The sequence below is a fragment of the Lepidochelys kempii genome, chromosome 17 (assembly GCF_965140265.1).
Source record: "Lepidochelys kempii isolate rLepKem1 chromosome 17, rLepKem1.hap2, whole genome shotgun sequence".
Taxonomy (NCBI): domain Eukaryota; kingdom Metazoa; phylum Chordata; order Testudines; family Cheloniidae; genus Lepidochelys; species Lepidochelys kempii.
The window spans coordinates 9,119,684-9,132,421 of NC_133272.1; positions in this window are offsets into that span (position 1 = coordinate 9,119,684).

Here is a 12,738-nt window from a genome sequence, read left to right on the forward strand (position 1 = left end):
GAGGGGGGAAAAAAAGTTTGTGACCTCTTCAAATAAATTATATTTCATTGTCAAGTGAGAAGATGTGAAACATAGTGCCGAACATGTGTATGCAACCCATGGCCCCAGTCTGTTCATGGTACCAAAGTTAAGCACATGCATGTTTGCAGAATAGGGTCTTCATGCTAAATACACACACACGCAGAGCTAGTTTCTAACTTCTTTACAGCAGGATTCTGCATGGAATTCATAAATCAAAAGGAAGCATTGTCTAGTGATTAAATCACAAGGCTGGAAGTCTGGGTTCTTTTCCCTAGTCTGCCACTGTCTCACTGTTTGACCTTGGTCAAGCTATTTGACCTCTCTGTGCTTCAGCTTCCTATCCTGACCATGGGGATAACAACAACTACCTCAAAAGGCATCTCGTGTAGCCTAATTCAGCTCTTTACTCAGGCAAACCCATTTGTGTCCCATTGTGCCCAGATTTGACACAGTGTGTTTCAAAGCACTTTGACAGACTCAGATGGAAAATGCTCTAGAAATGCCAACTATTATCATAATTATATAAGGTTAAAGCAATCAGTTCCACCTAAAGTGAGAACAGTGTAGTATGAATGCAGGCTATGTGCCCAAGAGGACAGCATTTTGCTTGCATCGCTAGGGTCTACGTTGTCAGAAATGTCCATTGATTTTGAGTGCCTCACTCGGTCTTAAAATGGGTACAGCATACCTCAGGGTCCCAAAATCAGAAGACACGTTTGAAAATATACACCTGTGAGTAGTAAAATTTTTAGATGTTTTGTTAGCAATTATTTAGTAACTATTTTTTAAAATATGCATAATGTTTCCATCAAGTTTCACCTAGAGGTACTTGAAACGCGTTCTCACTGAAGAAACAGAAGCCCTGATCCTGCAAAGACTTGTATGAATATGCCTAACTTTACACATTGTGAATAGTCTTATTGACTCACTAAGAGTGTGCATATTTAAGCATGAGCCTTTGCAGTATGAGGACCCAAAACTCACACTGCTGTATTAAAGAAACACTATTAATTTTTGTATTGTGATACTGACTCATTTAAAAAAAAATCAAACTTCTGATACAATATGTCCTGAATTTTGTATACTGTAAATTCTCTCTTAAAATATATTTGTACCACTGTTTTTCTGCTCCCCTGCTCATATTTATAAGGGTCTTTACAGCAAGGAAAAATGGGGGGCGGGGAGGGGGAGGCTGACAGGAACAACTCCAAGTTGCCATTGTGAGAGGGAGGAATTGAAATGGACTATCAGCAAAACAAAGAAACTGACAAACACAGAGTTGTCAAATGCACAAAGTAAAGCAGAGAGGGGCAGGGGGAAAGTGGGGGGGAATAGAGTAAAATCATTTTTTCTCTAAACCTCTTTCAGATTTTAGATATTCTTCATAATAATCCCAGGGAAATTACCAGCCAGAAACATGATTCTCAAGATGACATTGCCCCTTTAATCTTTCTGACCATGATGCAAAATTTTTTAAGGGATGCTGTCTGTCAAGCTAAAAATTCTGGGACAAATTCTGCACGCAGATTTAAGTCACTCCAATGAAGCCAGTCATAACTAAGAAAAGAATTTGGACTTGTGTATTTAAAAAGTATCTTACCTGTGTTACCAATAATATCATAAAAAATCAAAAGTCAAATTATTTGTAAAATATAGGGTTCATCTGTGCTGCTTGTTTCCTTTTTGCAGTTTATTCAGCTCGGGTGATTTAAGTAGACAGGTCAGTTTCACGCTGTCGATAGTAATTTTTTCTGTCGGGTTCTCCTGCACTGGAACAGCACTTTTGTATTTAGGTTTCCAGCTACAACACATCTGAAGTGAGCTGTAGCTCACGAAAGCTGATGCTCAAATAAATTGGTTAGTCGCTAAGGTGCCGCAAGTCCTCCTTTTCTTTTTGTGGCTACAGACTAACACGGCTCCTACTCTGAAACAACACATCTAACGTTAAGCAAACCTCTATTCCCTTTAAAGGGAACAGGAGCTAGGAGCGTTTTTCATCTTCAAAGTGCTTTATGAACTTTAAAAGCTAGAATGTCTGTTAGGTGGGGAAAACCCATGTATCATGTATCCAAACAGAAAAGTATCCTGGTATTTCTACTGTGTTGTCTCATCAGCTGTGGGTTTTGTTCCACATGGAACTGGCAGAAGGGTAGGTGCACTAAGGCCAGAGAGTTGAGGAATTATGACTCTGCTCTGTCTCCCTGCCAGATGCTGCCTTACGCTCCCCTAAGGGCTATGTGGTTTTGTTGTGGGCCAGGACACACTGTATGCTGAATGGTGGCACATGTCTCTCTGCAATTGAATGGTTATTTTATTTCAGAGACAAAATTGCTCATGTTCACAGGTCCACTCACTACCCATACTCAAAACACCATCCCTGGATGTTAGTGACCTCTAAAATCACTGTTCAGTGAGGAAGCATGGTTTATACTGGATAGAAAACTGAGCCAGAAGTTAGAAAATCTGAGTTCTCCTCCCAACTCTGCTGCATAACCTCAGGCAAAGTCACGCCCCGCTCTGTGCCTCAGCTTACCACAATGGTCAAATGCAGACGTTGATATGTACCCTCCTTTGTAAAGCACTAAAGAGCTACAATGAAAAATGCTAGCTAAAAGAGCCATCCCCCCTTTTCTAAGCAAGCCAAAACCAATCTCCAGTGCCACCTGGCAGCTGCCTGGCTCCCTGTCAGTCAGGGTTCTCACCAGGGCATGGTACAGTGACACCACTTGCTGCTCTGGTACCTGGATGCCACAGAGGATGGACAAATACAGCCATACTCATTGAACCTCTCAGTGGCATTTGAAATCACTGCTCCAAGAAAAAGGGGCAGTGAATGGAAATGCTCTGAAATGGTGCAATAGCCCCTCTTCGACTGAGCCTGAAGGGTTGTTCCCAACAACCATCCTTCCATCTCCAGATGCTCCTCAGCTAGAGTCCCAGAAGGCTCGTGTTGTTCATCGTCTCTGTAGGGCCATTGGTGGGGCTGGTGAGGACAACTCCTGCTGAAGTGACAGCCATCGCCAAGCCACACCCGAACTGCTCATTGTGCCACAAGTCCAAATTCTTGACCAGTTCATATGATAGACAGGTATCAAATAAAGGAAGGTATTTTCAAAGACTAGGTATGAAATTCCCACTGAAAGTCAATGGGATCTGGGCACCTGAGCCTGCCCCTAAACTGCCTGTCTCATTATCAAGTGTAAGCCACGTCAGTTACAAAGGAATAGTCTCCCAGTTTCCCATTGTGCATAAGATTTTCCATAATCTCTTCATGATGTTGCTGCACCCTCAGACGAAGGCACGGACATTTGTATTTCCATGATCGCCAAACATTATTACAACTGTCACATTAATTTCCTGTGTGTTTGCAGGAGGCTTGGGTTTTTTCCAGTTACAGGGCTCAACACAGGGGTAATGGGCTGAAATTCTAAGGCCTGTCTTATACAAGAAGTTGGAATAGATGATCAGATGGTCCCTTCTGGCCTTAAAATCTGTGAATCCATGATTTTTCCCTCTCTCCCCTCCTGCTTTTGTGTACTTGTTACAGGGTTAATATAGATAAAGGTGAGAGAGAACCCTAATGGCTGGGTCAACACACATTTTTTGTCCTGGTAGAACACCTGTAAGGGGCATGATTTTTACACTCATATAATAATTATATGAGTAACTCTTAGCGTGGACATGGTTGTATCAGTATAAAAGTGCCTTACATCAGTATTTAGTTTATTCTCCTTCCTACATGGGAATAGCTACGACATTGACATAATCACCTTTAGAGCAGTATAACAGTGTCCACGCTTGGGAGTTGCACTGCTTTAACTATCCCATTATGGTTAAAGTGATACAATTTGTGTGTGTAGCCCAGGCCTAAGATGATAAAATGTCTAGATAAGGAATTCACTGACAGGGATACAGGGTTCTATTCTGCAGTACATAGTCAAGCAAAACTCCCACTGTCGTTAAAGAATCACAATACAATGGCAGCTAGGAAAACTGCAGGACTGGGGACCATAGTGCCACCAAGACAAATTCTGCCCATATTTACCCCACATTAAATCTAGAATAACTCTACAGAAGTGAATGGTATTACTCCAGATTTACCCCTGTGTAAATGGGAGCAGAACCTGCTCCTGTGTGTACAAAATGAGTAGCTTGCATACCCAGTGGGTAGAAGACCAGGAGATTGCAGCAGAGAAAGCAACTACAAGGACGGTGTTAGATAAGTCAACCCTTGCCTCTATTTTAGGTTATACCCATACCACTCCCAACATTCCTAGGAACAAATTCAGCACTGCAGTGATATGGTGTGTATTAACTACAAATGCAGATTCAAAGGGTTCAATTTGGTTCCCACAGAATACCAGTCCAGTACCAGTTACACCCTTTTTCACACCACACTGGTGCAGATGACACCTCTGTGCCTCTTATACTCATTTCCTGACCAGCTTACACCCTGGATGTGTAAGCTACATCACTACTTAGATCACCACTCACTCTGCCAAATTTTGTCCTGCCCTTTGCCCCTTCACAAACATACTGACATCAACCAGAGAAGAATTTGGCCCAGAGTGCGACGAACGAATGTACGTGTTTATGAAGACCACTGCCCTCTACTGGATGTGCTCATGTGCGCACTAGTGATCTCTACTGGCTGAGCTAATCAAGCTGCTCCTTTGCTCAGCTAAGTCCTAAGTTTTTACAGCTGACAGCCATATTAGCTCTAATCCTCATATTGGATGTACATGGTGAGGTGGCAGCCATGGTGCCTGTATGTATGCAGCCTTAGACAGCGTCTACGACAGAATGAATTAACTCACCCAAGAGAAGAAAGAAGAGCTAGATAAATCAGATATTGAAAGACTGAATTCAAAGAAGCCATACATGTGGGTGTCTATACAACTGTGTAAACACTAAACGCTAAACTGAGCCCTGTAATAATAGTACAATGGGGAGTCGACTGTAATATTGTGGCTAACAAAGACATTTAGACGAGAAATTGGATGGGGGTGGAGGAAATGCAGTACTCAGACAAACGAGTAAAAATATCCCCCCCTAGTTGGGAGATAAAGGAAGATGCCTCCTCCTATACTCAGGACAAGATACAGTGTAAACAAATACAGAGAGTTTAAAAACAAACGTCACACAATTCATCTGAATGCTTATTCTTCTTTAGCTGACAGCATGCAATGGTAATAGCACTAGCCAGGGTCAGGGGAGACCCCAGTTTAATTCCCTGCTCTGCCACAGAGTGCTTGTGTGTCCTTGAGCAGGTCACTTAGCCTCTCTGTGCCTCAGTTCCCCATCCAATAGCTGGAACCGAAAACCAGCCACATTTAAATTGGAAATAAAGAAAAAAATTAATATTGAGGGGTGATTAGCCATGGACCAAGCTACCAAAGGAAGTGGTGGATTCTCCATCACTTGATACCTTCAAGTCAAGACTGGGTACCTTTCTTGATAGCTCAACATGGGGTCATTGGGTGAAATGTAATGGCCCGTGATATTCTACTGAAGGTCAAACTAGATGATCTGGGGCTCCCTTCTGGCTTTAAAAAAAAAAAATTTTATGAACTCATGATGGCCCAACATGAGGTTAGAATGCAGCAAAGAGGATGGTAGCATTTTACATGGGGATAAATGACTACATAAGGTGCTGGGCAAACAAGACTCAGATCCCCAGTGTACCCAAAAAGCAGAATGAATGGCCTCCACTGTACAAAGGATGTTTGCCTCCTGCAAGACCACAGCCACTTTCCCCCCTTTGAGGTGTATTTTAAAGCAAACTCTTATCTCCTTAATTTGGAAAGTTAAAATGCATGTCACTGGGCCAGGCTTCTTCCCTGCTCCAAAGCATGTACGGTCATGCCCAGCCTCTTGGGAAGAGGTTTATTTTCTTAACAGAAGCCAGTAAACAAACAGAAAAACAGTCTTAACTCAGTCCTTACATTCAGATTTCTGCTCTCCCCTCTCAGGGGCCTCTGGCAGGTTCCCAGTTCTGATCAGCTCTGTTCCCTCTCTAGGGCAGCAGCCTCAGGGCTGTCTCGCTAGGCACCCTTGCTCCAGAGACCCCACCACAAGAGTTAATTCCTCTCCCGTATAGCTTTCCCTCCCTAGAGCACAGCCTATCTCACTAAACTCCTCCTCCCACCACCCTCTGTCTAGCAGGCCTTTACAGGGCCAGGTGTAGCCCAGCCCTCTTTAATTGGCTAGATTGGACACACCTGATCTGATCCAGGGACACTGGACTGAATCTATCCAGAGGGCCCAGCTACCATGTGACATTGTCTCTCAATACGGGTGCATACTAGCAAAATTAGCACCTCTCTTTTATCTATCCAACATACTATGTTCAATATGGCTTTTTTCCCATCACTGGATCTGTGTTTAGTTGATTAGTTATTCATGTTTAAGGTGGGATGGCAAGTGCTGTAGTACAGAGGAATGATTGTGTACAGTTTAAAAACAGTTTTTTGTGTATTTGTTTGTTTGTTCTTGGGTTGTTTTTGTTTTTAATGGGGGAAAACAACAAGGCAGTAAAATGTTAGGATTGTTTTCAGAAGTGATGAGCTTCTCTGCTCTCTAGTTTGCAGTCAAGGTGCACCAACATCTCTCTGCCTTAGCGACCCCAGATCTGGGTGTACAGAGCAGGGCAGGAAGAAGCATTTAGAGCAGGAGTCAAGACTCCTGGGTTTTATTTCTAAATCTTCCATGGACTTGCTGCATGACCTTAAAAAAGCCACTTCACCTCTCTGCACCTCCATGTCCCAGAGAGGGAGAACAATACTCATCTACCTCACAGGGATGTTTTGAGGGTTGTTAATTGATTAAGATCCATGGATGACACAAGGACAAAGTGTCAATTCCTTAGACTCTATTTCTACAGGCCTTATAACTTACACAACTGCTCTTAAAGACGATTTAAACACAGTTGTGGCCCAAACAGGTTCTAACAGCCTTTGGTCAGCCAGCGCTGAGGAGGCTAACCCATGTTATGAGCCAGTTCAAATGAGATGAGATCTAACCTGGGCCAAAATACTTTGATCCCTGTTCTCCAACCATCCTGTGTTGGAATCGGTTTCATCACATCTACATTTAAGCTATACTTCTGCACAGTTCAGTTGTCAAGCCCGTATGGAAAGGCCCACTATGATACCAATAGTATAGTGCAGGGGCATGTGCAGGAATTTAAATTTGATCACTTTTCAAGGGGCACATTCTGTGCCCCGCCGTGGCCAGAGGAGCTTGCTCCATCCCCACGTCCCCATTGCAGCCCTGGGGCTGGAGGAGTTCTGTGCCCCCAGTGATTATTGGGGGGGGGTCATGCCCCTGTTTGCCCCCTTCTTTGTGCATGCCCCTGGTATAGCATTATAATGTTGTTACGTGTGAATACAGTTCAGAAGATTAATCACGCTTGTCTGACGCACAAGACTGGAAAGAAATGATGTTACAGAATCTGGGGTATCCAAAGGAACCAGGCAAGATCATGTTATCTAACCCCCGCAACTTTTAATGCAGCCACAGCCCCCACACAGTACCACCTGCCTCCCCTGGAGCTGGAGATAGGCAGCACCCCCCACTGAAATGACACTTTGTTTCACAATCCAATACCCCAGTCTCCTATCTCAAACCACATGCCCCTGCAACCCAGCTAATGGCAAGAGGGTTGCCTTTAGCAATGTGTTTTGTTCTCGTCTCCATGGACTTTTAATGTTCAGGTTAAAAAAATCAGAAGTCACAATGGACTTCAAGGAAAAATTTAACAAACTGTGAAGTTGGGACCTCTACTCAATGGTCATATTTTCCCTAGTCACCCTAAGACAAAAGCCAGAGCATTGAGTCCAATGACGAGGGAAGTTCCTGCAATTGACGCAACCCAAACCCTGCATCTGAGCACTGCAGAACTTTGGGGAAATGTACACCTGAGTATCTATGACATGTCTCTCATCACCTCATTATCTGAGCCCCTCGCTGTCTTTAATTGGTTTTAGCCCCACACATCCCCGTGAGCCTTGAAAGAGTCATTCCCATTTTACAGAGGGGGAACTGAGACACAGACTAGTTTAAGGGCAAAATTCATAAAAGCACCTAAGTGACCTAGGAGCCAAAGTGACCTAGGGGCCGTCAATGGCCCCTAAGTGCCTAAATCATTTTTGAAAGAGGGACTTGGGTGCTCCTGAAAATGTTTCCCTAAGTGATTTGCCCAAGGTCACACAGGAAGTCTGTAGCTGAGCTGGGAATAGCTCCCAGGACTCCTGAGTTCTAGTTCAGTGCCCTATACTAGATCATCCTATTGTATCCACAGCCACATCTGCTGTCTGCTGTTCAAACCAATCTAACGGGAACTGCCTGGAGAGTGAGACTTCGTCTTTCTGGTGCAAGAGTCATAAAGAAATCTGCATTTACGTTTTGTATGCTGTATAAATTCAACATTGTAATAAAAAGAGGTCTAAATCTTTACTGAATAATTCATTTTCATGCATAAGAAAGAAATAATGACTTCCATTATATTCCATCTCTCACTTAGTAAGTTCTTGAGATTGATTGGCTGGTGGCTTTCAGAAATCCCTGATCACCAACACTGAGCTGTGGACTGGCTTGCCTGTTCTCAGCTGCAGTTTCACCGGACAAATATTATTTAGCTAGTTTCAGTAAGGAACAATATATCAAGGAGCTCCAGAGAAATCAAAGATCTTTTAAAACAAGCAGTTTATTATTCTGAACAATTGGTCTTGTTGATGGAACACCTTTGGTGTCACCATCAGTGTTTACTATCTGCCAAGGCACAGTATGAGATGAGCTCTGCCAACTGTGTTGCAAGGCAGATGCACTATTCAGAGTGTCATGGTCCAGGGCCGCGGTTATAGAATCCTTGATGATGGTTTGCAGAGAGTTGTCTGGCTGCACAGGGCAAAATTTTCAAAAGAGCTCGGGACTAGAATTTCAAGTGCTCAGCACCTAACAGTTCCCACGGTGAAAGTACGGGCAGATTTTCAAAAGAGCTAAGCGCTCAATGTGCACTTAATGCATTGGTCTCTTTTGAATATCTCAACCCAATTGCGCGCACTTGAGCACTTTTGAAAATCTTCCCAGGTTGCTGGTTCTTGTCCTCATTTCCAGTTGCTAAATCACATTAAAAGACATTACAAGTACAGTCAATTCTAATTCCAGTGGAGTTATACGGGATTTACAGCAACATAGCTGAGATCAGAATCTGGCCTTATTGTATATCCAGCTCTCCCATGTCAATTTGAAAAGAACTCCCTGGATTTGGTAGTGGATAACAAGGAGGTAATTGAAGAATATACAGGCCAGATCCATAGCTGTAATAAATTGACACAGAGCCATGGACTTCAATGGAGCCATGCTGACTTAGATTTGCTGAGGACCTGACCCTATTTTTTATTTATTTGGACACTGAAGTTTGTCCTAATAGAAGGTTTGCGATCATCTGTGTCAGAAAATTTCAGAATACCCCAATGGATACTTTATCTTGATCTTATTAAAAATCAGGATTTCTGTTTTAATTGAGAAAACAGCACTTTCAATTCTTTCAAAAAAGAAGACTAAAATAAACAGTATCAGGACCATCTCTTAGAAGATAAGTGGGGAAAAACCCTGTGAGGAAAGATTTCAAAACCTGCTTTGTTTTCATCGGCTTTGAAATCAACACACAGCCCTGGTAATTTTGTTTTTCAGAACTACAGTGCATAATTCTATTTACTACTTTCAGGCAATTCTGTATTTTTTTTACAAACCCTTTAAACAGATCCTCCTGCTTTCCTCAAATGTGTCATTTCTCCTCAGGGTAGGATTTCAGGATGCAGATCAATGAAATTAAAAAACAGGGGGAAGGAAGGGTTGTTTGTTTTGCTGTGTGGCTTCTCAGACCTTGCCATTTGATTAGGTTCAGGTGACCATCTCACAGGCATATATGTTCAATCTTCCCGAGGGTTTCAGGAAGTTTTTTTGTTTACAGGGACAGTTTACACCAGATGAGGATCTGGCCTCTTATATTAAGCTAAAAATCTTTGAGAAGTTATTGACTAAACTGAGAGGACAAAGCTTCCTTTTCCTTGCACCTTGTGAAGGCAGCTGACCTACCTGAGCGCAAAGTGCTGCTGTCCCAATCTGGCACAGTTGCATGCCCACCTTGCACCAGTGGAAATGACTACAGAAGGTGCAGTGTGTGAGTATGATGTTGCAGCTAGACAGAGCCCTGGATGCTAGACCTTTGCTTCTTAAAATATTTCCACTGCTACTACCAATAGTGCAGTAATAAGATGGCAAATGCAGACACGCTGCTGGTATTATGAGGCAATGTTGTGTAGCATACATAGCACTGGACTGAGAATCGGAAGACCCGGCTCCTATTCCCAGGTCTGCCATTGGCCTACTGAGTGTGTTTAGGCAAGTCACTTACTCTCCCTGGGCCATCTATAAAATGGGGATGATGATACTGACCTCCTCCATACAGAACGCTGAGGATCTGCTGGTGAAAAGCACCATATAAGAAGTAGGTGTTATTATTATTATTTTAACCAATACCCTGCTCAGTTCTAGACAACAAGGGGGTGAACTGGCTTTCTGTACCCTGTCTATGGCCTCGATCCAATGAAGCATTTAAGCACACAGGTAACTTTAAGCACATGCGTAATCCCACTGAAGGCATGTGCTTAAGTGAATTGATAGTTCGGGGCCTATATTAGCACACTCACAATTGCTACCAGTGATGGAGATGCGGTTTTTCACCCAAATTATTTGTGGGTAGCATTTATGTCAGGAGTCTCATTGTCTCCCATCTCTCCAAAGTGGGAATACCAATACTTATCTGCCTCGCTTATCCACCTTGTTAATTAACGTTAGCAAAGCTCTTTGAGAGCCCTGGATGCTCCAGGAGTGCGAACTAATACAATTAGTTAAGGATCTTCTACCTTAAGTTCTCCTCAAAATCAGACTAATGATACCACTCAGTCAATGGATTCACTGGAATTATTTTTCCATATTAATACTGATTTTTCTATTGCTACCAATCCATTACGATGACAAAACTACCCTGGAACACCCCCAAAATAAAGACAAATAATGTTTGTACTCACAGCCCAGATGATGTGTGCAGCATTGAAGATGTGTTACCTTCTCCAGGGCACATTTGTTTTCCCCTACAGACAGCAAAAAAATAAGGCCTGGTAAACAAATGGTGTGGATACAACACAGCATTAATTCCCTGACCTTCTGCATCAAGTGACTAAGAATCTCAATCTCAATTATTCCTTCCATGATGGAATCTAAAATAGATACAGCAAGTTTCACATTCTTGCTCAAAACCGGCCTTAGGAAGCTGGAATGAAATGAGCGAGTCCAATCATCTGGTACTGAAGTCACATTCATTATCAGCCTGATGTCATTCTAAAAATTGAATGCAAGCAAAGGCGAGAGCCTCTATAATGGATTTTTGAAAAATGTATGTGAGTGTGTGTACATGCAATATCTATATATAAACACACACATTTGTATGTGTAGATTTTTTTTTAATTTACAAGCCTGGAGGTGTGTTAGGGAGGAAAAAATTAGTCAATCCCTAGTGGCCATCATCAGAACGTTTTTCCAACAGTCGGATCAAAAGAGACGTGAGACATCCTGAAAGGTTCATAACCAAGAATAACACTTGGCAGGTTGTTGGGGTCCTAGCAGTTATGCAAGCTCTCCTCTGCTAATGAGACTGGCTGGGGAGTGAGATGGTCTGTAATGAGCTTCAGACATACCACTCAAGCTGCCAGAGCCAAAAGGTGGGATAGTATGTGTGAGAGAGGCCCAAAATAAGGGCTGCAAAAATACAATTAATCATGCAGGAAACTTAAAATGCTGTGGGGGCCATTCAGTTAGTGTAAATCTCTCTCTTTATGCCTTGTTTCATCATTCTTTATTTGTTATGTAAATAATTGTCAACCATGAAAGTGAGGGTGACACCACATTTGTGTAGAAAGTAGGAAACTATGGGACTAAAATGAGTTATGTTCCTGGAAATGAGGGAGAGTTGAGAATTACGGCAAGTCAGAGAAATAAAGTTAAAGGGGTCTCATCCAGCCACATGGTTTCACAATCAGAAATATTCTCATTGGGAAATATGGAGGGAATCAGGAGCACATGGGAATTGGTATTAGATTCTCCTCAGGCAATAGGGAGGGAATCAAGGCTAAATGGGAATCGGGACTCAATTCTCATTGGGATTTGGAGTAAAAGGAAATATCTTTTCTTTTGTTTCTAGTCGGTCAGCTGGGGAGGGAAAGGTGAGACTTTTGCAGACTACCCCACCCATGTTTAATTTAAATCACAAAGGGCCAGACTCTGATACCCTTAATCACCCTGAGTAGTGCTTTACTCCACAAGCGTTCCCTGCCCTGACGAGCTCACAAAATAGAGATGACACATGAAGAGTGGGAGGAAGTTTGCTGCCATTGCTTGTTATGTTAGCCATCTAATTCAGATTGTAAGCTCCTCAGGGCAACGTCCTGGTCTTCATATTTTAGCCTGTGAAGAGGCACTCCCACCTCAAGCACTATAGAAATGACCACAGCATTAATGACGGGTATTTACTGAATGAGCTTGGAGAGTTTAACTAACTTATTTATTTCTCTTTTGTTAATTAAACATTTCCATGCATCTTTTCTGTTGCTGATCCAGCACACTCCACAACCCCAGGACATCCACATCAAAGGA